This window comes from Aegilops tauschii, chromosome 6 (genome assembly GCF_002575655.3).
Source record: "Aegilops tauschii subsp. strangulata cultivar AL8/78 chromosome 6, Aet v6.0, whole genome shotgun sequence".
Classification (NCBI taxonomy): domain Eukaryota; kingdom Viridiplantae; phylum Streptophyta; class Magnoliopsida; order Poales; family Poaceae; genus Aegilops; species Aegilops tauschii.
Window position 1 is genome coordinate 410,387,526 of NC_053040.3, and position 27,483 is coordinate 410,415,008.

The window sequence follows — 27,483 nt, forward strand, 5'->3', positions numbered from 1 at the left end:
TGGGAGATAAATACAACCCTCTCGCCGGATTTTGGTGTGGGGATGACCTGCCATTTAGTAGGGAGCCTGTGGGGGATTTCCATAGTCAGGTACCTCGCCTTCCGAAGTTTTGCGATATCTTCCTCGGTGACCGAGGAGGCTGCGCCCGTACCTTGGGAGATGGATCCAGACATAACTAGAGGGCCTGGTAACAATGGAAGAAATCAAATCCTGGGCGTTGGAGCCTGGGATTGGGAAGGCTGAGGAAGAGGTAGGCGTAGGGGGAGAAAGACGGATCTATGCCCCTTTATAAAGGCGAAAAGATATCGAACGCCTCCTCACGGGCCTTAAAGCTCACCTATTCCCAAGGGATCGCTAACGACATGGTTGGATTACCCACGGCCATATTGATGAGGATCCCGTGATAAGGGGACACGATCTCTGCTTCGACAAGATGTGCCAATGGAAACCGCATCTCGAAACATGGAGCGGAAGGTTAAAAAATGGTTCGAAATAATGACCGTGCAGAGACGTGGCGTCTCACTACAAAAGATGTCAGTAGATGGGACTTGTTAAATATTATACTCTTTGCGGCTATATGTGGAGCTTGTTTTGCAGAGCCGGACACATTTTCTGTGTTCGAGGACTACTTTGAAGTATTCGGAGGAGGAACCCGCCTTGCAATGCCGAAGACAATCTGCGCGCCGGTAACATCGTCATTGAAGCCTGGTTAAGGGGCTACTGAGAGAGTCCTGGATTAAGGGGTCCTCAGGCGTCCGGGCTATGTGACGTTGGCCGGACTGATGGGCCATAAAGATACAAGATAGAAGACTTCCTCCTGCGTCCGGATGGGACTCTCCTTTGCGTGGATGGCAAGCTTGGCATTTGTATATGAAGATTACTTCCTCTGTAAACCGACCCTGTACAACCATAGGCCCCTCCGGTGTCTATATAAACCAGAGGGTTTAGTCCGTAGAGGCAATCATAATCATATAGGCTAGACATCTAGGGTTTAGCCATTACGATCTCGTGGTAGATCAACTCTTGTAATCCTCATATTCATCAAGATCAATCAAGCAGGAAGTAGGGTGTTACCTCCATCAAGAGGGTCCGAACCTGGGTAAACATCGTGTCCCCCGTCTCTTGTTACCATCGACCTTAGACGCACAGTTCGGGACCCCCTACCCGAGATCCGCCGGTTTTGACACCGACAGAGGGATTTGGCCTCCCCCTTCCTTCTCTGCTCGCTCCTCTTTCCTTTCTCCTCTGGTGAAAAAGGAAAGGGGGGGCGAATTGGACTAGGCCCCCAAGTAGGATTCCTCCTACTTGGGGCCCCCCATGGCTATCCCCCTCCCCCTCCCACTTATATATACATGGGGAGGGGCGCCTAGAATACACACCAACAATTGTTAGCCGTGTGCGGCGCCCCCCTCCACTGTTTACGCCTCTGGTCATATCTTTGTAGTGCTTTAGGTGAAGCCCTGCGCGGAACACTTCACCATCACCGTCACCACACCGTCGTGCTGACGGAACTCATCTTCCCCAAGACATTTGCTAGATCAAGAGTTCGAGGGACGTCATCGAGCTGAACATGTGCAGAACTCGGAGGTTTCGTATGTTCGGTGCTTGATCAGTCGGAACAAGAAGAAGTTCCACTAAATCAACCGTGTTGTCAAACGCTTCCGCTTTCGGTCTAGGAGGGTACGTGGACACAGTCTCCCCCTCTCGTTGATCACCTAGATAGATCTTGCATGAGTTTAGGAATTTTTTTAATTGCATGCTACGTTTCCTAATAGTGGCACCCGAGCCAGGTTTATGCGTAGATGATATGTACGAGTAGAACACAAAGAGTTTGTCGGATGTGGGGTTCCAGCAAACCCTTAAGGTTCGAACACTGGGATCTAATAGTGGTACCGATCTACGCTCTAGCTCGCTAAGATCTCGCGGACGAACTCGACGAACTCGCAACACAGAAAGACACGAGGTTTATACTGGTTCGGGCCACCATTGTGGTGTAATACCCTACTCCAGTGTGGTGGTGGTGGATTGCCTCTTGGGCTGATGATGAACAGTACAAGGGAAGAACAGCCTCCTGAGGTTGGGGTGTTCTTGTGCTTGTGAACTTGTGGCGTGAGGATTCGATGCCTCTACTGTGGTGGCTAGCTCTACTTATATAGGCCCTGGTCCTCTTCCCAAATATTGAGCGGGAAGGGAGCCAACAACGGCGGGAAAATTCGAAGGGGGACAGCTAGTACAAGCTATCCTGACAAAAGCGGTCTTCGCCTGCGAAAGCTCTGGTGGTGACGCCGTGTTGGGCTCCACGATGACCTCCACCTTGCCGTCCTCCTGGTCTTGGTCTCGTTGCACCAATATGGCAACCTTTGCCTGATGCCTCGGTACTCTTCGCCTGCGCTGGCCTCCTTAGCACCAAAGAGGAAATAGGGATGGTGCACGCACTGGCGCCCGCCTGGCACCCTCCTGGCACCCGCCTGGTACCGTTCGTCATGGCTCATGTCACGAGAGCCTCATGAGATTTGCCTTGCCTTGATATCTCTGCTCCTCGTGAGCCTGCCTGGCTAGGCCACTCCAGAGGAGGTCTTGCGTCGTCCGCCTCGCAAGGGTCTTGGATGCCTTGTTGATGAAGATGGTTCGTACGGCCTACTGCTTGGCCGCGTTGTGGGCCGCACGCAGGCAAGTCTGGGGACCCCCGTTCCTAGAACGCCGATAGTAGCCCCCGGGCCCAAGGTGCGCTCGGGCTTGGCTTCACGGCGAAGCCAGGGGTCAAGTTCGGAGCACCGCGGGCCCCAAAAGCCCGCGGCCTCGGTCGACGCGTGCTGGTTGATTGGACGTGGGCGTCTCCGCTTCCCCACGATGCCCTTGGATCTGCCTGGCTATGCGGCCCCCACATCTCACACAGTTATTCCTCCTTCGCCCACGCCTCGCTCCTCCAATCTCTCTGCTTCCTCGAGGCCCTGCTCCGCCCTTCCAATCTGACTTGCGCTCTGCCTCCCCCATCGCCATGGCGCTGTACCCTCATTCCCCATTAACTCACTAGAAAGCCCTTTGAATAAGCCTCAGGAACACCCATTCCTTTCGGATCAGGGGGTGGTTGTTTTAACTTCTAGGGTTCTTAAAGATATTCTCCATTTTTTCCCTTTCCCTACAATAAAGTATAGTCTGAAGGCTAGCACGCGCCGGATATGAAAAGAGACCCTAATGAGCAGCTTTTTTTTTATTCGTAAACCCTTCTTTCTGTGCTTATGGAATCAGCCAGTGGCAGGTCTTGGCGATTGAATTCATCCCGTTTTACTTTGCCTGAAAAAATCCAAAACTAACCATTGGAACCTCATGGGCTACCGAGTTAGGAGATTCATTTTTTTTATTACTTGGATGTCAAATGCCCCTTGACGGGCAAACGGGAGGCTCTCGAAAAGACGATAGAGGCCATCTTGAAATGCCAAGGGAAGCCCACAGACTCCCTAGCGTCTCTACTCGACCTAAAATGCGATCTCGAGGACCCCGAAAAACTCGAGACCGCTCTCCGTCCATATTTAGGACGGTTAGGGCGATTTTTTAAGAAATAAAAACCTTCTGTCGACCGTCCTCTTCCCTTCGTCAATAGAAGAACTCCAACCATGCTTTCTTGAAATAGCAGTTATTGTCTTCCTGGTCAGCTTTCGACGAGTGACTCTTGGTTGCGGGGCCAGGGGGGACAAGATGAGAAGGGGAAGAAACCTCTGTCTCTGCCAACTGCGCCTCCGTCTTTCGCGCCAGCGCTCGGCCGATCTCGGGTGCTCAACGACGAGGCCATGGACAAGGTGCGTCCGATGCTTGCTTCCAGCTTCAACGAGTGGGGGAAGACGGTGGCTTGGCCTGCGTCCCGTACTCGCACGGCTCAGCCAGCCACTGAGGTCCCGATCTTCATTGACACCCTCTAGGCTGGTCTGATTCCTCCCTTCTCCGCCTTCTTTAATGCTGTGCTTGAGCATTATCAGATCCACATGCTGCATCTCGACCCTCAATCTGTGACTCTTCTGGCCGTCTTCACCTTTGTGTGCGAAGCCATGGTTGGCATTGCCCCTTCTGTGGCTCTCCTCCGCCATTTCATTTCATTGCACTTGACCGACCCTCAACAATGCTCGGGGTGCGTGAGCTTCCAGGCTGTGGCTACGACGGCGGGCGAGGGGATCGACTTCGAGCTTCCTCCATCCACGAGCGAATTCCGGATATGATGGGTGTTCGTCGATGCCGGTGTACTCAGTCCTCTACTTCAGGCTCCGTCAGGGCCTGCTGTTCCTAACTCCGGCTGGAACCATCAGCGGCTCGCGAGCCTCGGCCTTGCTCACGTCTAGCTCAGGTTGAGGTTGCCGAAAGATCGCGGCGTAACTGCATCGATGGTGGTGAAGGAATTCGTCCAACGCTGGGTCGCTCTGCTTCAGCTCCATTCTCGCCCAATGTGGACCTTGCTCAGCAGGCAGGACCGCATGAGGTTTCAGGAGTCCGGGCTCCTCCTTGGGACGCAGCGAACAGTGCTCAAGGTCTTGACGGGTGTCTTTCTTCCGGCCGAAATGCCTGGGAAGAACTGTTTGTTGTACCGCTGGAAGAACAAGGATGAGTTTGTAAAGAACATTCCTCTCTTCGATGAATGGGGGCCGCCGCCGGACGGCCTGGAGGGGCCTCGTGAGAAACCTGTCGTTGTGGTTCCCTTCCTTGCCCTTGATGCTGAGCTCGCCCCAAGTGACGGTGCAGGTAGGCGAGCTCCGGCGAAGGCCGGTGACTCGAGTGCTGAGGTGCACGTGCTGAGTGGTGATCCTGGGGCATTATCCTCAGGAGCCTGCCACTCCCCTCCTGAGGCGTCAGTTGCTGAGGAGACGCTGCATGCGACTCCCGAGGCCAAGGCTCCAGGAGGCTCGGGAGGTCGTGGTGAAACGGTGCCTGGCTGTTTGTCGCAACCGGGCACCCCTGAAGATATTCTTCTGAGCTCTTCTTCGGCCCCGCTGCGCACCGAACGTCACGTCCAGCGTTTCGGTCGTCTTTGTGTAGACTTTGAGGAGCTCCGCAAGAGGAAAGGATCTCCCACCGGTAGCAACATCTTTGGACTGCTGAAGCGGAGGAAGTACATCGCTGTTGACGTTTAAGTATCGTACCGTTGTGGCTCCTTGTGTGCTGTTTTTCGTCTCCTGACGTCGGTTCTTCAGGGCTCCTTCCATCAAGACGGCCGCGCCTCCTGAGAAACGGCCTCCTTCTTCCTTAACTCTTTCGCCGGCCACGAGCGCTCCGAGTCCGCTGGTGGCCCCTGGAGCAGGGCTGGTCGAAGGGGCACTCCCGCCTTCTTGGCGAGACGATCCTGCAGCCTTGTCGTTCCTCCCCCCCGGTTTGGCGTGGAGCTTGGCAGGCGTTCCCAAGACTCCTCCGCTGGTCATGGACGGCAATTTGTTGGCTTCGATCTTTGGCTCCTCTTCAAGCAGCGGGCCTCGGCCGGCTTGGTCTCCTCGCGAGGACGAGCTGACGCGAGGTGCGGCGTCAGCCCCCAGCCCCCTGCAGGGGGGGTGGCGCGCTGCCTGGCGCCCCGCCTGCAGCCCCCGAGGCGGAGGACGAGGAGGGTCGAGCGTTCGAGGTTGAGTGCGGGCGGAGCGCGGTTAGTCACGAGCTCTTCCGAGAGGCGATGGGCGCGATGAGCCGACTTAGTGAAGAGCTCGCGGGTGTTGACTCGCGCCTTGAGGCCGAAGGTCTCCGGCTGGTGGAGGAGCGACGCAAGCTGAGGGTGGCCATCAACCTCGGTCGCTATCAGCGCGACCTTGAGAACGCTAAGGCCGAGGCTTCCCTCAATATCGCACATGAAGCCCGCTCGAGAGCCTTGGAAGAGGCTCATGAGGCTGACCGCCCCGGGAAGCTGCGGAGGAACGCGCGTGGGAGCTCCAGGCCTGGAGCGCGTCTCTTGAGCAACAGGTGGAGGCGCGCTGGGCCACTCTTGCGTCGCTGAGGGGGATGCCCGTGGAGGAAGATGAAGGAAATATGCCCTAGAGGCAATAATAAATTTATTATTTATTTCCTTATATCATGATCAATGTTTATTATTAATGCTAGAATTGTATTAACCGGAAACATAATACATGTGTGAATACATAGACATACAGAGTGTCACTAGTATGCCTCTACTTGACTAGCTCGTTAATCAAAGATGGTTATGTTTCCTAACCATGGACAAAGAGTTGTTATTTGATTAATGGCATCACATCATTAGGAGAATGATTTGATTGACTTGACCCATTGCATTAGCTTAGCACTCGATCGTTTAGTATGTTTCTACTGCTTTCTTCATGACTTATACATGTTCCTATGACTATGAGATTATGCAACTCCCGTTTACCGGAGGAACACCTTGTGTGCTACCAAACCTCACAACGTAACTGGGTGATTATAAAGGTGCTCTACAGGTGTCTCCGAAGGTACTTGTTGGGTTGGCGTATTTCGAGATTAGGATTTGTCACTCCGATTGTCGGAGAGGTATCTCTGGGCCCACTCAGTAATGCACATCACTATAAGCCTTGCAAGCATTGTAACTAATGAGTTAGTTGTGGGATAATGTATTACGGAACGAGTAAAGAGACTTGCCAGTAACGAGATGGAACTAGGTATTGAGATACCGACGATCGAATCTCGGGCAAGTAACATACCGATGACAAAGGGAACAATGTATGTTGTTATGCGGTTTGACCGATAAAGATCTTCGTAGAATATGTGGGAGCCAATATGAGCATCCAGGTTCCGCTATTGGTTATTGACTGGAGACGTGTCTCGGTCATGTCTACATAGTTCTCGAACCCGTAGGGTCCGCACGCTTAAAGTTTCGATGACAGTTATATTATTTGTTTATATGTTTTGATGTACCGAAGGTTGTTCGGAGTCTCGGATGTGATCATGGACATGACGAGGAGTCTCAAAATGGTCGAGACATGAAGATTGATATATTGGAAGCCTATGTTTGGATATCGGAAGTGTTCCGGGTGAAATCGGAATTTTACCGGAGTACCGGGAGGTTACCGGAACCCCCCGGGGGCTTAATGGGCCATAGTGGGCCTTAGTGGAAGAGAGGAGAGGCGGCCAGGGCAGGGCCGCACGCCCCTCCACCTAGTCCGAATAGGACAAGGAGAGGGGGGCGGCGTCCCCCCTTTCCTTCCTCTCTCCCTCCTCTTTTCCCCTCCACTCCTAGTCCAACAAGGAAAAGGGAGGGAGTCCTACTCCCGGTGGGAGTAGAACTCCTCCTGGCGCGCCCCTCCTGGCCGGCCGCACCTCTCCCCCTTGCACCTTTATATACGGGGGTAGGGGGCACCCTAGAGACACAACAATTGATCATTTGATCTTTTAGCCGTGTGCGGTGCCCCCCTCCACCATAGTCCACCTCGATAATACTGTAGCGGTGCTTAGGCGAAGCCCTGCATCGATAGAACATCATTATCATCACCGCGCCGTCATGCTGACGAAACTCTCCCTCAACACTCGGCTGGATCGGAGTTCGAGGGACGTCATCGGGCTGTACGTGTGCTGAACTCGGAGGTGCCGTGCGTTCGGTACTTGATCGGTAACCGCGTTGTGCCAACGCTTCCGCTTTCGGTCTACGAGGGTACATGGACAACACTCTCCCCTCTCGTTGCTATGCATCACGATGATCCTGTGTGTGCGTAGGATTTTTTTTGAAATTACTACGTTCCCTAGCAGTGGTATCAGAGCCAGGTTTTATGCGTTGATGTTATATGCACGAGTAGAACACAAGTGAGTTGTCGGCGATATAAGTCATACTGCTTACCAGCATGTCATACTTTGGTTCGGAGGTATTGTTGGATGAAGCGGCCCGGACCGACATTACGCGTACGCTTACGCGAGACTGGTTCTTCCGACGTGCTTTGCACAGAGGTGGCTGGCGGGTGTCAGTTTCTCCAACTTTAGTTGAACCGAGTGTGGCTACGCCCGGTCCTTGCGAAGGTTAAAACAACACCAATTTGACAAACTATCGTTGTGGTTTTGACGCTTAGGTAAGAACGGTTCTTGCTAAGCCCAGTAGCAGCCACGTAAAACTTGCAACAACAAAGTAGAGGACGTCTAACTTGTTTTTGGAGGGCATGTTGTGATGTGATATGGTCAAGACATGATGCTAAATTTTATTGTATGAGATGATCATGTTTTGTAATCGAGTTATCGGCAACTGGCAGGAGCCATATGGTTTTCGCTTTATTGTATGCAGTGCAATCGCCCTGTAATGCTTTACTTTATCACTAAGCGGTAGCGATAGTCGTAGAAGCATAAGATTGTCGAGACGACAACGATGCTACGATGGAGATCAAGGTGTCGCGCCGGTGACGATGGTGATCATGACGGTGCTTCGGAGATGGAGATCACAAGCACAAGATGATGATGGCCATATCATATCACTTATATTGATTGCATGTGATGTTTATCTTTTATGCATCTTATCTTGCTTTGGTTGACGGTAGCATTATAAGATGATTCCTCACTAAGTTATCAAAGTATAAGTGTTCTCCCTAAGTATGCACCATTGCGAAAGTTCTTCGTGCTGAGACACCACGTGATGATCGGGTGTGATAGGCTCTACGTTCAAATACAATGGGCGCAAAACAGTTGCACACGCGGAATACTCAGGTTAAGCTTGACGAGCCTAGCATATAATAGATATGGCCTCGGAACACGGAGACCGAAAGGTCGAGCGTGAATCATATAGTGGATATGATCAACATAAGTGATGTTCACCATTGAAACTACTCCATCTCACGTGATGATCGGACATGGTTTACTTGATATGGATCACGTGATCACTTAGAGGATTAGAGGGATGTCTATGTAATTGGGAGTTCTTAAGTAATATGATTAATTGAACTTTAATTTATCATGAACTTAGTCCTAGTAGTATTAGCATATCTATGTTGTAGATCAATAGCTCGCGTTTAGCTCCCCTGTTTTATATTTGATATGTTCCTAGATAAAACTAAGTTGAAAGATGTTAGTAGCAATGATGCGGATTGGATCCGTGATATGAGGATTATCCTCATTGCTGCACAGAAGAATTATGTCCTTGATGCACCGCTAGGTGACAAACCTATTGCAGGAGCAGATGCAGATGTTATGAACATTTGGCTAGCTCAATATGATGACTACTTGATAGTTTAGTGCACCATGCTTAAACGTCTTAGAATTGGGACTTCAAAGACGTTTTCAACGTCATGAACCATATGAGATGTTCCAGGAGTTGAAGTTAATATTTCAAGAAAATACCCGAGTTGAGAGATATGAAGTCTCCAACAAGTTCTATGGCTACAAGATGGAGGAGAATAGCTCAACCAGTGAGCATGTGCTCAGATTGTCTGCACTACAAAAAAAGACACATCCGTGACATTTTGGGCTGAACGAAATTTTTTTCTATCATACATATGACACTTCTATGACGATAATTGTGACAAAACCCGGTATCATCATAGATGTGGTGGGCTCCTACTTCTATGAGATAAAATCATGACAGAAAATGGGCTTTTCATCCTGGGCGGGCCGGAGACGCAGCCGCATGACATTCTTTGGGCCGTCCATGACGGAAAAGACCATGGTAGAAGCGAGGGCGAGGAAAATTTTGGGGAGTTCCCGGTTACGGTGGGAGGTCGGGGGCCGAGCAATGCGTGTTTCTCTCGTGCACGTACGCGCGTGTGTGCGAGGCGTTGGCTCTAACTGAACCCGAGCGAGGCGTTGGGCTCTAACTGAACCCGAGCGATTGCACTGCAGGCTACGGGTTACTGAACCCGAGCGATCGATCCATGGCTGTTAACTGAACCTGATCGAGCGATTCCTTCGGTACTGCTGCTAACTAAAGACGATCGATGCTACCTCTGGGATGAACAGTGAGTGTTGCGGGTTGGTTTGGATGAACAGTGAGCGGTGGCGTTGCCTCTGGATGAACAAGACCCCGTGGTGTGGTGGAGGGCTGGATGAACAGTAGACGGTGGAGGGGTGCCCGTGGAGGGGTGGTTGAACAGGACCCGGTGGTGTGGAGGGCTGGATGAACAGTAGACGGTGGAGGGGTGGTTGAACAGTAGCCGGTGGAGTAGCGCGCGGTGGAGGCTGGATGAACAGGAGCCCGTGGAGGCTGGAGGAGGTCGACAGTGGAGATCAACAGTATCCCGTGGAGTCCCGTTTTGCGGTACGCCACACCCCTCCCGATGAACAGGACCCTCGTTTCGACCGTAGGAGGTCCGTTCCGTCCGTTTTGCAGTACGCCACAGCCCTCCCGATCAACATGACCCCCGTTTCGACCGTAGGAGGTCCGTTTCGTCCGTTTTGCGGTACGCCACACCCCTCCCGATCAACAGGACCCCCGTTTCGACCGTAGGAGGTCTGTTTCCTCCGTTTTGCGGTACGCCAGACCCCTCCCGATCAACAGGACCCCGTTCCGAACGTAGGAGGTCCGTTTCCTCCGTTGTGCGGTACGCCAGGCCTCGTTTCCATCGCCTGTTCCGTCGAAGCCCTCCCGATGAACACGATCACGCATTCCGTTCCAACCCAGCCGGTTGGCTCCCACGTGTTCTGTTGCCTCCCGATGAACACGACGCATTCCGTTGCCTCCCCATGAACACGACGCATTCCGTTGCCTCCCCATGAATACGACGACGACGCTGTTTCTCCGTTCCGACCCAGCCATGTACACGAGCCCTGGCCGTACGTATGTGCGAGTAGGCATTCGAGACCCCGCCCGTATGTACACATACATGGCCGTATTTTCTTTCTTGCACCCTGGCCGTTGTATGTACGTGTACATGCTACATGCGCGCCTCTACTACGACACGTACGCGCCTCTACTACGACACGTGCGCGCCTCTACATCCACCAGTATATATGTACGTACAAGTTCGCGACCAGAATGACAACGCTACATACGCTTCGACCAGGTGGGTCCCGACTGTCAGGCACTTCCTTGCCTGCGAAGATGTAGCTGGTGCGTCCCAGCAGTCAGGGGGGCGAATCGTTTTTTTCCTGGACGCACTTCCTTGCGTGCGAAGATGTAGCTGGTGGGTCCCAGTAGTCAGGGGCAAACGTTTTTCCACAAAATACGGTGGCCCGTCCGGTGGGTCCCCGCTGTCAGATGGAGGAATAATTATTTTGCACGTAATAAGGAGGTACTTCCTTGCTGCGGCCGTGGACCCAGCTGTAAGCCTCTCCACGTACAGTCCACATCCGATGGAAGCCGTTCCTTGACCACGTTGACCACGCCGCACCGAGAGCACCAGGGCGGTGGACGACGGCGAGGCCTAGGAAGGGGACGATGCGGAGCCGGGGAAGACGCGGCAGTGGATGCCCACGTGTAGAGGAGTACGAGGGTTCACTGGTTCGCTGCGGTGTGAGGCTGCCGTCGCCGCAGAATAACAGGGGGTGTGGGTGAGTAGAGGGATGGCCTGGCCAGCAGTGGGAGTAGTAGGGGGCTGTGAGGCCTCCGCCGCATCGCAGCCGGCCACGGGAGGCAGGAGCACGAGGCACGACCGGCGCTGGTTTGGGCGGCTGGAGCAAGAAGACCAGAGGTTGAAGAAGCACTACGGCCGTTGGATGGACATCGTACGGTCACTGGAGCTAGAATCGTGCATATTGACTAAGTTGACAAAGCCCTCCGTCCCCATCAACTTAGTAGGCCCACAAGTCAGCCTGCCACAATACTGGGTCCCAGCTAACAGGGGGAGTATTCATTTTTTTGTGCGTAATAAGGAGGCACTTCCTTGCGTGCGAAGATATAGCTGGTGGGTCCAAGCTGTCAACGGCGGTAACTTTTTTTCACGAAATACAGAGGCCCTTTCGGTGGGTCCCTGATGTCAGGTGGAGGAATCATTATTTTGCGCGTAATAAGGAGGCATTTCCTTGTGTGCGGCCGTGGACCTAGCTGTCGGCCTCTCCACGTACAGTCCACTTCAGATGCATGTCAGTCGTTGACCACGTTGACCAGGCCGCGCCGAGAGCACCAGGGCGATGGACGACGGCGAGGCCTAGGAAGGGAATGACATGGAGGCAGGGAAGACTCGGCAGTTGTTTCCCACGCGGAGGGGAGTACGACTGTACGAGGGTTTACTGGTTCGTCTGCCGTCGCCGGAGAATAACAGCAAGTGTGGGTGAGTAGAGGGATGGCTAGGCCAGCGATGGGAGTACGGTGGGGCGGTGAGGCCTGCGCGGCAGCAGAGCTGGCCGCGGGGAGGAGGGAGTAGGCAGTCCCACCGGCGCTTGTTTGAGCGGCTGGAAAAGGAAGAGCAGAGATTGAAGAAGCACGACGGCTGTTGGATGGCCATCCAACAGTCACTGCTTGTGCGTCAACCTTTTTTTTAGGAAAGCCTCAAATCTGTGGAAAACAGCATACAACCCATCTGCCATTATTTCTAATAATTTACTGCCCATTTGCTAATTATTAAGGTTTTTTTGGAGCCCATATTCTTTTCGTTAGCATTACAACCCATATTGTGGCCACGGTTAGAAAATTATACGAAATTTTGCATATTTAGGTCCGGTCCGAACTGTTTCTAATCTCGAAATTTCGACTCACATTCAAACTGATTTTAAAAATAAATGTATATCAATATAAAATCCAACAAATTCTCCACGCATAAAAATTAATGTAATTTAAAATCTCGAAATGAAAAAAAGATATTTGAAACTAATTGCCGGTTTGATGTGTTTTAAAAATGTACAGCCCATTTCTCATTACTGATGGGCCATTTTCTCGGCCAGCCGAATGAAAGCTCTCCTCGTCTTGAAAGATTTGCAGCCCAACAGGCCTGACAAAGCGACTTACTTGGCAAATCACAAAAAACTGGGCTGTGGCCGTGGACCCAGCTGTCAGCCTCTCCACGTACAGTACCCTTCCGATGGAAGTCGTTCCTTGACCACGTTGACCACGTCGCGCGGAGAGCACCACGGCGGTGGACGACGGCGAGGGCTAAGAAGGGGACGACACGGAGCCGGGGAAGACGCGGCAGTGGAAGCCCGCGCGGAGAGGAGTACGAGGGTTCACTAGTTCGGCTGCGGTGTGAGGCTGCCGTCGCCGCAGAGCCTGGAAAGCGGTGGGAATAGTAGGGGGCGGTGAGGCCTCCACGGCAGCACAGCCGGCCACGGGAGGCAGGAGCATGCGGCACGACCGGCGCTGCTTTGGGCGGCTGGAGTAAGAAGACAAGAGGTTGAAGAAGCACTACGGCCGTTGGATGGACATCGTACGGTCACTGGAGCTAGAATCGTTCATATTGACTAAGTTGACAAAGCCCTTCGTCCCCGTCAACTTAGTAGGCCCACAAGTGAGCCTCCCACCAAGGTGGGTCCCAACTAGCCGGGGGAGTATTCATTTTTTTGTGTGTAATAAGGAGGCACTTCCGGTGGGTCTGAGCTGACAGCGGGGGGAACGTTTTTTTCGGGAAATACAGTGGCCCGTCAGGTGGGTCCCAGCAGTCAGGGGGCAAACTTTTTTTCACAAAATACGGTGGCCCGTCCAGTGGGTCCCTGGTGTCAGTTGGAGGAATCATTATTTTCTGCGTAATAAGGAGGCACTTACTTGCTGCGGGCGTGGACCCAGCTGAGACTCTCCACGTACAGTATACTTCCGATGGAAGTCGTTCCTTGACCATGTTGACCTTGCCGCGTTCCATTGCATGCATGCATCCATGGGCGTGGTGCGTCCCCACTGTCAGCCTCTCACGTACAGTCATCGTCCGATGACTCTCGGTTGTTGACCACGTTGACCACACCTTGCCGAGCACACCCAGACTGGAACGACCAGGAGATGGGGAAGACGGGGCAGTGGAGTCGCAGATGGAGAGGAGTGGGAAACTTCACTGGTTCGGGTGCGCGGCAGCACAGCCGCGGTGCCGCCCACGGGAGACAGGAGCAAGAACAGAGGTTGAAGAAGGAGCACGGCTGTTGGATTAACATCCAACGGTCCAGCTGCTAGAATCATTTGTTGATTAAGTTGACAAAGCCGTGCGTACATGTCCGCTTAGTAGGCCCACAAGTCAGTCACCAAATCTGACGGGTCCCAGCTGTCAACGGGATGAATAATTTTTTTCGCAAAACAAGGAGGCACTTCCTTCCGTGCGAAGATACAGCGAGTGGGTCCCAGCTGTCAGGTGGAGGAAACATTTTTTTTAGCTTAATGAGGAACTTTCCTTGCGTCCGGCCATGGACCTCGTGGGTCCCAGCCGTCAGGCTCTCCACATACAGTCCTCTTCCAATGACTCTCGTTTGTTGAGCATGCCGCACCGAACGCAGCGAGGCGGTGGACGACAGCGAGGCCCCGGACGGGAATGACTCGGAGATGGGAAAATGCGGCACTGGAGTCGCAGATTGAGAGGAGGAGAAGGGTTATAACTGGTTCTGTTGCGGCATGGGGCTGTAGTCTGTGGAGAATAACAGGAGGTGTCGAGGGGTGGAGGGATAGCCTGGCCGGCGGTGGGGTAGCGCTTCGCAGCGATGCGTGCTAAACAGAGCCGCTAGCCACCGGAGGCCGGACCGTTGGATATAAATCCAATGGCTGTGGATGACACAATCATTTGTTGACCAAGTTGACAATGCACTGCGTAGGCTTCGACCTATTGGCCCACATGTCAGCCTACAAAAATGTGGCATATATTTAACCCATGTTTTCTAGAATGTACAGTCCATTTGCTAGGCTGGGTGAACAAATAATTTCGCGTCAATTAGGCCCATTTATATTTTCTAAGAAATCCCACCCCATTTGCACTTCCTTGAAATACACGTATTAGGTGGGCTCATTATATATATATATAATGTTATGTTAGAAGGAGCAATTAATATCAAAGAATAAACCGGAGAGGCACATTTTTTATATATATAATTAAGAAATTAGCGAGTTATTGCTCAAAATAAAAATGAGTGCGTTATTATTAAATTGGTCCTTAAAATCTTCGCAAGCTTTTGTACGGAATCATCAGGATTTTCCTTGCGTGTGAGTAAAAAACAACCAGGATTTTCCTTGCCAACTTCCGTTAAACATTTACTTTTATAAGTTAATAACACGTGGGATGTTTTTACAATGTATATATAAGTCTCTATAAAATATACGATAATAGTAATAATATAAATATATATAATGTGGTTAGAAGAGAAAACATGAATTGGACACAACATTACTTTTATAAGAGACCTGCGTTTTATACCCCACAGTAGGCATACTAACAAGTTCACACACAAATACAAGAGAAAAGGTAAACATTCATATCAAACTCAGGTTCACACGACACGTTCATATTCATAGCCAACATTCGCTATCAACAACTCAAAAGATTCATATATACACAAGCTCAGCATATCTATGCATCCAAATGATTGATAGATCACACGACAATATTCATACATAATTCACAAAAAGATTCAGATATACACATGTTCAGTATGTTTATGCATCCAAATGATTGAGATCACAGCCAATATGATGCATGGACGAACTTTAATTACCTAGGGTACAGACTTGTAAATGGTGTTCAATCGGAGGTACTTCTTGCTAAAATTAGTTCTTGTACGAGTAAACTTTCGAGTACATAAGAGGCAGCACAAACATTCTGAACTTTGGTTATAGGTTTATCCTCAAATAGTGGCCTCGTGCCGAGGGAGGTTTGAGCAACTTGGCCACTACTTTCATCCAACTAGTTTACTAGCTCATCTTGGTCCTGTATCTCGCCAAAATTCTACATTGCAGACGAGAAAGGAGGCGGTTGAGAAAATGAACCACCCACTCTTTTTGTGCATTTCAACTGAAATGGAGCATCTGTGGTGTGTAGACTGATTAAGTGCCAGATGAATATACGCGTCAACCAACTTGTCTGGAATCTTTAGACTCCATGCCATATAGTTCGCTACCATATGTGCCGATAACCAAAAGGCACAAGTTGGGACCAAAGACTGGACTGCGTTTTTCTGGGCTATGCACCTAGCAATATTTTTGGCGTTCAGTCTCCTAATACTTGGAGTTTGACAATTGGTTGACGCCGGTTGATACTCGAATGAATATAGGCACTTCTTGTCAACATCGATGCTTGTCTGAGTGAACTTTGGAGTACATAGCAGCAGCATAAGTACCTGTCCATCTGATCATTTTGTGCAGTTCTACTGAAATCACCCGATGTAATGATTTGCCTGCGAGTTCAGGCTCCAAATTACTCCTTTATGAAATCTGCAAATAGTAGCACAATACCAAATTGCCAATACATATGACAGGCACAATAATCAGGATAAAGAGCAGTACCAACCTGTGTGAGGTAGCATATCAATTACTATTTCCTTTGACTGGAAGCCGAGATAAGCCAAGTGACTGACAGCAACGGAAGAAAGCAAGCGGAGATTAGCGACTGACAGGAAAGGACGGAAGCTGTCGAGGCAATGAAGCACCCAAAGTTTTTGTGCAGTTCCACCAAAATCGAGCATCCCTGGTGGCACATATATTGAGAGAGTGAGATTACTGTAATATTGGGACTAGTTGATGAAACATACACTAACAAATAGAAGCACCCTCATTATCTTAATGGGTAAAGTTAGCAACAGAGTAGTCTTGCTTAAATAGAGGTATTAGTTTATTTAATCAGTGCCAATTAGCTCAACTCAACACTCAAAGCATTGCCATTTATCATAGGTTGCAAAACTTTAACGTGCAAAGATAAAGGAGTTTCTCATGACAGTAGCACGATACAAATAGAGATGACAGCAAACTAATATGGATGAAGGCCTTAGGCCCGTACCAACCTGAGAAAAAAAGCTTATTCATGTAGTCCCATAAGAGATGATAAAGCACTCACTGGAATCACACAATAGTACACCCTTCAAATGTATGGTTGAAATCACTCTTGTTTACCAGTGCTGAGATTATATCAAAAGATTATCAAGAACTTCCAGCAGAGTTAAAGCACTGGCTGGGATACAGTTCATTGTATTGTCTTGTGTAGTTCCACTAAAATGTATGATTGGCACAACATGATCCCTGTTTGCACAAGTAGGAACAAGGTGAAACCTTCATTAGCTTAGTGAGAAAGGATAGGTAGACATTAGCATATTACTCAAACAGTAGCATCAAATTCATGATGGACAATACGCAAAACATTGCCTCATTGAACCAATGGCAATAAATTGACATGCAAAACAATAGCACTATTATGTCATGACACTAATAATATTCCCTCCCTGCTCCACCACATGATTCACCTCCATAGACAAACATACACACGTACATGATTCAGCATAGGGTCCTACTAAAGATTTGTTTAACTCCAACAAGAAAATTAGGCAGTAATAAATTAGTGGTACTTAAGTACTCCTAATTAATTAAGTGAGACATCAGAAGTGGAAGGGCTCCCTGGAGGATCGTCTCACATGTAAGGTAGTCGTTGCCGGAGCCCTTGAATGGCCTCGACTGAGGCCTCTGGCTTCAGCAAGATCGCCTTGGCACTGTTTATTCTTCTTCTTCTTCCTCTTCATGCTCTGTTTCTATTTCTCCTCACCAGTTGGTGAAACCAAGTACATGATTGGCCTTCTAATTCAGAATTGGTTTTGTCAGTGAGGGAGTACAAGTGCACTAGTAATAAACAGCATTATTTTCTCATGGCAGTCGGAAAATAGAGATGAACACATGCATTAAATATCATTCTTACCTAAAGGAAGGTTATGGCGCCAATATGGATGATGAGGATTGGAACACAGGTCTCCCTTTGTGCAGTTCCACCAAAATGAACCAATTGTTCCATTCTGACATTCCAGTTAAACAGCACAAAAGTCACTTCTTTTAAGAAGAGTTTTGTGCAGTGCACCAAAAGGTCACAACAGCAACCAGGTGAATTGGATATCCCTGTTTGCACAAAAAGGAACAGAGGAAACAGTCAGAGTCTCAAACAATTAGAGGCAAAAACATTTGGCTAAACTTGTCATGGCTTATAACAGTGGCATGGCTTCATTTTTACCAGGGACATTTGATTAAGAACAGCTAAGGCTGCGTTCGGTTCACAGGTTTGGTGCAGGATTTTCGTAGGAACACAATTCCTACGGTATTCTTTCCCTTCCAACCGTTCGGAACACGGGAAAGGTGAATAGTGTTTCATAGGAAAGCTGGTCTGGTAGTACAGATTCCATAGGATTAGAAACATCCATGCGCTGCACATTTTTTGGGCGGAAGCCCGAGGCAGGCGCTCACTGCCATGCGTTAGACAGGTTGCTGTGCTGTGTTGCCGGAATAAAAAAATCAACCTATGTGTGGTACGTGAGGTGAGGACAAGAGTAGTCACTGTGCAGCTGAATAAACAAATAGCATCTCGTACTGCCAAGCATGCTACTCTAAAAAAACAAAGATGTACATTTCGTAGTCCATCCGAACACATTCTCTTGAGAGTTTCCTCCGGTTCGCTGTTCCATAGTTTTATACCTACATTCCTTTCCTATTCCTCCATTTTCATCAAGACCTATGTTTTCTGCCCCATTATTCCGAACAGAGCCTAAATATTTGGTATAAGGGCATGGGACAGTGGGTGCACCAGCAGTCCAGCACCATGTACGTAAACAAGGGCATAAAGTGGTGATTCATAGTTTGTTACCCCGAGAAACAAACATCCAAGAAACATATCTGGGTTGGTCCCATTTTTGTTCACTCTAGCCACCTACTCCTACGTGCGGATAGCAAATCTAGTTCTGGTCATACCACTGTGTACAGCGTTACCCCTATATTTCCCTTTTCGACCAAGAGACCGGTTGGATGACCAGTCTGTACTACTTTCACCCCCTTTCCTTCCTGTTTGTACCAAGTCTGATGTACATACTAAATTCCCCCACCCCCACTTTATTTCTTGTTTGAACCAAGTACTCCCTCCGTCCGGAATTACTTGTCATCAAAATGGATAAGGCTAGAACTAAAATACATCTAGATACATCCATTTCAATGACAAGTAATTTCGGACGGAGGGAGTACAAGATTCGACTCCGTGAAGTAGCTTTACCTCTAACAATAGAAGAAAAAAAATATGTGACGTTGGACCATCCGATCGAGAGGGGCTGAGAGGTAGAAAATGATGCACATGCAGCGACGTAGCGAGCTGGGGAAGTAGAGCTAAGGCGGTTTCGAACAAAGATATACCTGAAGGTCGCCGGGATGTGGATAGGTGGGCGGCGGGAGGCCGGATCCGCCCAGAGGCAACGACGAAGGGATCGGAGGACCTCCCGTGCCCGCGCTCGGCCAGAGATAATGGTGCAGCCGGCAGTGGGTCTCCTCCCTCGCTGTCGACGACGGCCTAAACGCTGCCCCTCCTCCCCTTCACAGGCGGAGGGGGATACGTCCGGATCTGTAACCAGCGATGAGGATAGAAAGCCAGTGTTTTTTGAAGGGAGAAAGACAGTGTTACTACCCCTATCTTGTTTAGATCTGGAAAGGATGAGGGTGTGTGAATAGAGCAACCCTAGCAAGCAAGCACAGAGGCTCCGGCCTATATATACGTAGTGGGGTAGTTTTCCTTTTTCACTCCATCAAAACAATCGTTTAAAATTGTGTACTACTACATGCCAGGTCGCGGTTTTTTTTAGTTGTTGATTGTTTTTTGAGATAGCTACCTGCTTGTTCCAAGTGGTGTTACGGTGTGCCAGGTCGCACTTTGTATCGTTCAAGCCTGGTACTACAAGTCCCTCCATGAAATGAACAACCACCCCCTCGTAAAAATTGTGAACAAGCCCACGACTAAAATTAGCGGAAACGTGGGTTACCCCAACATGCATTATTATTTATATTTTCTACTCCCTCTGTTCCTAAATATAAGTCTTTTTTACAAGCCACACCTAAGACAAGAATTTTTTTATTAGCAGTGAACCCCACATGTCATAGACACAAAAATTGTGGCAAGATTCCCTTAGGCAAGCCAAAGTGTGTCTAACAATTTGAGCAGCTCAGGTTAGGCAAGTGTGGGAAAAATAATGTGGCAACATAAGACAAACATAGTCACAATTCAAACAGCCTCGTAATTTTTTGTGACATGCATGAAAATTTGGTTAGTTAAATTTATAGTCAAAATTTGGCAAGGTGCATCAAATCAACACATGCAAGTATCAAAAGGAAAGTCACGGCATGCATGCATGCGTTGTACTCCCTCCGTTTCCAAATATAAGTCTTTTTCGAGATTGCAACAAGTGACTACATACGAAGCAGAATATGTCTACTCCTACATACGAAGTAGCCCATTTGAAATGTGTAAAAAAACTTATATCGAGTGCAGTGCTTTGATGTGTCGCGTCAACTCGTACAAGACCGAGAAATTTGATTACTACAACGCCCTCTCCCTCGAGGACTGAGCTCCGGTGCCTTAACTACACCTGCCTTTGGCTGCATGACAGGAGGGCCAACCACCTGTTGGGCCCACCTGTCATAGACGCAAAGGCAGGAGCAGTAAGTAGAAGCTTTTGCTACACGCTATCCCTCCCACATGAGGTGGACGGACATGCAGCAGTGGATTCGATACTGTAGAAGTAGGAGTAACATCATTGTTCGTCTTCTCGAAGAGGCGAAGAGCCAAGCGCAACCCGAACGTGGCAGTTGCGAACGCGCGCGTGGTGCGGTTCCTTGGAGTACTAGCTAGGCTCTTGCATGAGACAAAATTGCTATTGTTTAACAATTAAACCCCATTATCCATTGGTTGATACTCATTCTGCATAGGTCCACACACTTAGCACCGTTTCCTCCTAGGGTCACCAATGTTTATTTGCTAATTAATAGCATTGCATGCAATGAACTAGCCATTGCAAGTCATTAAAAGCATGCACACCTCTCATCTCTTATTGGTTGATATGTCAAGAAACAAGAAACAAGGTAGAGTTAATGCACCGCGCCTAAGTGTTTTGGGACTATTTGGTTTTCGTAAGATGACTTACACACCTAGACGGAGGGAGTAGTATAGCCCTGTAAACCGGAAAGGAGTATTTGCCTTTCTAGAGATTTCAACAAGTGACTAGACTACACCGTGTGCAGTACTCCCTCCCTTCCGGTTTATAGGGCTCAAATCTCAAATCTTATGAACCAAGGCATTTTGCGATTGGAGGAATGTATCTCGTACTTTACAAAACTACCCTAATTAAACTCATGCATTAATTACGTAGTTCTCTCGTTTTCCTCTCCGCCTTGGTCGCGGTGCACAATATTGAGCACTCCTATATGACTAGCCACTCTATCTACATGCGGGACATTTCAAAGAATCCGGGCCCGCGTGCCATCCACCAAATCAAAGCGAGGTGCTACAGTCGAGACTCACTTGTCACCCCGGTGTGGCCGTCATGACCCGTCATATCACAAAACCCACACCTTTACCAGCAGTGGTAAGGTGGCCTCCAAGTTGGACTGGACGAAGCAACCATCATTTCACTGGAACGCTCGTTCAAGCCCTTTCTTCCCTTTCTTGAAGATCCCCCGGTGAGCTGCACAAGGTAAAAAATAATGGCTTATTACCATAGTTGTGGTTTTGGATTATTTGCAATGTGCTTGCTAATATGTTAGGGTTGTGCAGGTGCCGGTGGACGTCCTTGATGATTCCGATGTCGTGGCCCGTCCTGTTGGCATCGCCCCGGAGATCGATTCCGATGCCGCTGCCCATCCTGTGGACATCGCCCCAGAGATCGATTCGATGTCGCGGTCAGTCCTGTGGACATCGCCCCAGAGATCGATTCCGATGTCGCGGTCAGTCCTGTGGACATCACCCCAGAAATTGATTCCCGTGCCACTGTCCGTGTTGTGGTCATTGCCAGAGAGATCGATGACAAGAAATAGTTGGTCGCACTAATCCTTCAGGGTAGTTTGCATTGCCCTGTGTTTAATTACCAGAACGATGCGTGTTATGAAACCATCTTAGGGCTAGTGCACTGTCTTGTGTGGGTGGATCTTGCTACTTTTGTTTGATAGTGAATCATGCGATGAATCATGCGAACCCTCACCGAGTTATGGAAACAGATGTATCCTCACTAGCTTTTGATGTAATATATGGCATGCTTAGATGTAAGTTTGAACTGTTTATCATATCAGCAGGGCTTGTTTGATGATTCTTGGTGTTAGTAGGCTAGCTACTGTGCGAGCTATAGTACTTGCAAAACACTCACCGAAGAGAAACGTTGGGGCTGATGAGCTCGTGGTATGCCTACACTTATCCCTCGTCGATCGACCAATAGCCCTAGCTCCTAAAATTGTAGGCTTAGCGATCGATCGGACAATAGTCGACATACATTCAGGCCTCATTTGGTTCATAGGGTAGGAAAACTGTAGCAAAAGTACAGAGGACGTGCAACACAAAATCATAGCAGTGGAGAGACGTACTCCCTCCGTTCCAAAATAGATGACCTAGGCGGGCTAGTTTAGCTATGTGGGTTTCAGTGATATGACGTGGTACAGTGCCGTCCAGTCTTCGCGTGTGGTAGCAGTATTGCGGGTACAGTAAGCTTTCTTGAAGAAGCGGAATTCAACGAAGTCATGATGGTTCCTTCGTCCGAACAACTTACAGTGGGAAAGGTTGGGCCTGCGATTCGACCGGGGTAGACCAGGATAATTTTGTGCATGGCAGGTGGACCAGGATGGTCGACGTCCCACATGTCGGCGAATGAAAGTATTCTTTCTGACATAGAGGACAAGCAACGAGTATTCATTGTTTATTTTTGATGAAAGCTATTGTCTCCACTGTTACGACGGAGGAGTGTGAAACACGGCAGCCCAGTGAACTTGGCATGTGCACCACTCCCTCCTTCCTCATGTAATGCCCAGGTTACAGCTTTTTCTCACTTTCTCTCTATCTATTTCCTCTCAAATGATTTTTACCTTTCTTTTTTAAGACACAATTGTTTTTTATGCCTTTTTTATAATTATTTTTTATACCTAGGAGCACGTGTAGAGACGGGCTCTTGCAGAGCCCACTCCTTGACTTTGTCAATGCCTCTCTCTCCTCCACATAAGGAGTACTACTTGCTATGCATGCATGCGGCGGGCAGCTGGCGTCTTGAGGGGCTAGGGCGGTGAGAGCGGGCTCCGGAAGCGGTCCGGACTCTAGCATGGCCCACCTCACATTATCACCATATATTTCTTGGAGTCCGTACGCGGCGGGCGGACGATCTCTTCTCCCCCCCCCCCCCCCCGTTTCTCTCTTCTCAGCCGACGCCCGCCGAGCGATTAGATTTCGGCTATCGACGGTTTATTCAATTACGGTCCCACATGTCAGTGAAATTGCAGGACAACGCGTGTCCCCTCTGGTGAGCGGCGTGCGAGCCGGGTTGTTGGGGTTGCGACGCGTACGAGTCGTAAGTGTGCTGCCTTTTCCTTTAGAACTTGCAAAGTGTAACATTTTCGCGCGATCGATCGATAGAAATACAGAACAAAATGACGAGGGCGGTGCTTTCCCGCTCGTTAGGCGGGCTAGTTCGAGTGATATGACGTGCTACAGTGCCGTCCACTTGCTCCATTTTTATGTAAGCAAGAGTTTACACTCTTACGCGGGAGGAGTGCGAAACACCGCGGATCTGATTTTGATCGAGGGATAACTGTTCCCTGCCAAATAATGGAGGATGGTTAGCGATTATAGCATCATAGTTAGGGCATCTCCAGCGCTGGCCCACAAATTTACACCGGCATCTGTCCGAGGACACTAATGGATGCCATCCGATGTTGCCTGCATACCTGTCGACAACTATATGAACTAACCGGACGAAATTCGTGCAAACAAAGCAAATTTCAAATTAACCGGATGAAATTCATTACATTTCGAAAACTTTTCCTACAAACTGGACGAAATTCATTACATATTTCGCACAAACCGTACTAAAACCTACTGTAAACCTAGTCTAAACGATCGCCGGCGTCCGACCACCATGTCTGGCCATGAACCCGAGAAAGCCGGCCATTGCCTTTGCCTCCTCCTCATCCGCCTCGATAACGTCCTCCTCCGGAGCACAAGATTCTGAAGATTTCCGCCTCCACGTCGCCGGCAAGCGGCTAATCGGCCGCCGATGTTTATCTCACCAAGCTTGGCGTCGACTGAGTGGAGTAGCGGTGGCCTTCCCTGGACCAGAGCGGTGGCGACCTACCGTGTACTACTCTTCCTCGCTGCCGGCTGCGCCCGCGCACGCGCGCCAGCTTCGTGGTCGTGGTGGTGGGGGGCTGCCGGGGGGGGTGCCGGCGATCTCCTTCATTTGCTCCGCGACAGTACGTCAAAGAGAGCTTTGGAGCGCGCCCGTAGCGGAGCCGCCGATGTCCCTCGTCTGCTCCTGTGACAGTACGTCCAAGAGAGCTTCGGAGCGCCAGGAGGCCATGGTTGAAGTGGTGCCGACAGAAGGAAGGGACCGGAGGAGAATAAGTGTGGGTCTTTGGCTATGGCTGGGAGCTAGGGCTCAAGTTAATATAGCGGGTGAATGGCAATGAGCCGCGGCAGACGGATGGACAACTGGCGCCGGAGTAGGTTCGTCGGGCGTGAATGCGGACGCTGCTTCAATGACTTAACTGCAGATGCATTTGGGTTACTGACATGTGGGCCCAACGGGCATCTGGCCCGCATGTCAGTGACACACCAATTGCACCTGCAGTTAAGTCTGGTGAATGCGGCATTGACATTCTGGAGAGACGGTGACCGTTTCAGGCGGGAAGCGCGCGCTAGCGATGGAAGGGGTTTCGGTGTGTAGTGGCACTAAGATCGGTCGCTCACGATAGTACATACTCCGTACCATACTACCATAGTACCCTCTCTAGCTTAGGCTGTTTTATAGATTGTCGTTGTGATGGACGATATAGATGAGCAAGGCGGTCCGAGTATGACCGTTGGTGTTGAGCCAGGTGAATACATGCTCGGCGTTCGCGTAGGCCTCCATCAAACGTCTAAACAGTAATGTCAGGCACCGCCGGGGCGCGCAGGTGATGGGCTCGCCATTTGCGTTGCGCCATGAGCAGGACTTTGATTTAGAGGGCGACGTGCATGCATTAGCATGCTTTGACAGCATGAGCGTGAGTGTCTGACGCGAAGTATTTCATTTTCATTTGGCTGACGAGGGTGCGTTGCAGCGACGAGTCCGTGGTTTGATTCCCGACATACACATCATTTTGGTTTATACAGTATTTCTTTCTCCATTGACAAGTAGGCCCGCGTAGATAGATAAAGAACACGAGCTGCTGAGGCGCATGCGGACTGTTTGACTAGTCAACCAGACAAATACAGAGATATACGCTGAGCCAGTGACCGTATAATCACCATATCTCGTATACAATGATCAAAGTGAGCTATCAAGACAAGTTCGATGACCACCAATGCATTTTACTCGGTAATAAATGACCAGGATTGAAGGGGAATCCAAATTGCTTCATCTTCTGTCCTTGAGCTCTTGACAAACCAATGCACTATACGGTTGTCCGGCCACTCCCCCAGAGCTCTCACCAAGCGTCGTTAATGCCACCGCACCGCACACTAATCGGTAAGGCAGCGATGGCATCCCGCTGCGCCGAGTTGCTCGCCGCCCACGACCGCACACAAAATGGTAGGGAAGCGATGGCATCCCGCCGTGCCGAGTTCATCGTCGCTCGCGACCTCACAACTATGTGGGAGGAATTTGAAGATGACAAGGCAGAATGGGCGGTAGAGCAAGAGGCGGCCAAAGCTGCGCAGTGGGAGCGGAAAAGTCAGAAAGCACTCAAGAAAAGAGAGGCCCGCCGCCGCAAGAAAGAAAAGGACGCACGCACTACTTCGGAGAGGTCGGCGGAGATCCAAGCACGGTGGGGTGTCGCCGACAAAGCTGGGAAGGAGAACGACGGCGTCTGGCCAGCATGTGAGAAGTATTAGTACTAGTAGTTAGTGTGTGTGTCTGTGTCTGAGTACGAGCATGTACCAATACTACTAGTTACTACTGTAGTTTTAGAGCAAATTACCAGTACATTAGCCTAGACTAAATGGAAAAATTCCTATCCTAAGCATCAAATGGCATCTCTTTCTCTATAGGAATTGAGATGCATGTCATCTCACTTCCTATGATTTTCATATTCCTATCCTATGAACAAAAGGAGGCCTCTGTTGGAGTAACTACTGTAGCTAGCAGTACTGCTGGTACAGTAGTTTTCTTCAAGAAGCGGAATTCAACGAAGTCATGATGGTCCTTTGTCCGAGCAACTTCAAAGTGGGAAGTGGGCTTGTGATTTGACGGCTCATTAGTCATTGTTACTGCGGCGTGATGACCTGGGTGACTCTCCCTTGGAGTTCTGCGTGCATGGCAAGTGGACCAGGATGGTCGACGTCCCACATGTTGGCGAACGGAAGTATTCTTTCCGATATCGAGGAGCAAGGAAACCGCGTGGTATAGTATCACTGCTGATTGGTTCGCAAAAAAATAGTATCACTGCCGATTTATAATTATTTTTTATTTCTGATGAATGCTAGTGTTTCAACTCTTACGACGAAGGGTGCCAAACACGGCACGTGCTGGTTGTCCCTCACGTCAGCGAAAGGAGTGGGACATGAACAGCGTGGTAGAGCCCAGCGTAAAAAAATAGCGTGGTAGAGCGTCTCCACTTCTTCCACTTCTAGGTCGGAGACCACACGTAGTAGTACTTAGTGGTATGAACGATACAAAGTGCGACCTGGAGAGAAAGACACGTCTACTTGGAAGGTCTCAGGGCATACACGTAAACAAATATGAAAGTTAATATGTGCCTCCAACTAATATAGTAGTAGTAGAGTACTTAGGCACGTACTCCATAACATCACCGTGCATTGCACGTACAACATTTAGTGGTCGTACGTAGTAAGAGACAAATGCCGCCCAAGAGTTCCCTTCTCAACCTACTTTTGGGTGTTTGGTAGAGTGTATGGAGGGTGCATGAGTCCACACTAGTTTAGCACAAATACACTAGAAGCATGCATGAAGAGAGCATGCATGAAGAGGGGTGTTGAGTTGAGCATGCATGAAGAGGGAACAACTATGCTGAGACGAGAACGCAACCAAACACACCCTATATGCCACGCATGTTCATACCATTTGTGCCTTTCTACTTCACGTACTACGCTACATTACTCAGGTTCATACGTCCACTCCTGGGTACATGTCCGTCTCGTAGTTCCAGTCCCACGGGTTCTTCATATAGAAGGAACGATCCTTGCATAACACATGCACCTTGATGCTAGATGTCTCGCGTGTTGGCAAAAGGATGAACAAAGCTCACGTTAAAAATAGAGTGGAAGAACATAGATTCCGGACGACCGAGAAGGAGCAAGGAACCTCGTGGTGGAGCGTCTGCACTCATAATATTTAATATTATTCAGCGATATAAAATTAACCAATCATCTCCACAGTTGACTGGAAGAGTATGAAACACGGCAGCCCAGTGTAGTTACATCATACTAGTACATGGCTAACCCACGCTATCACCATATTTCTTGGATTCCGTGCGACACCTATCTCTAGTAATCCAGCAGCCTGTATCGCTTCTCCCTCCTCGTCTCTATC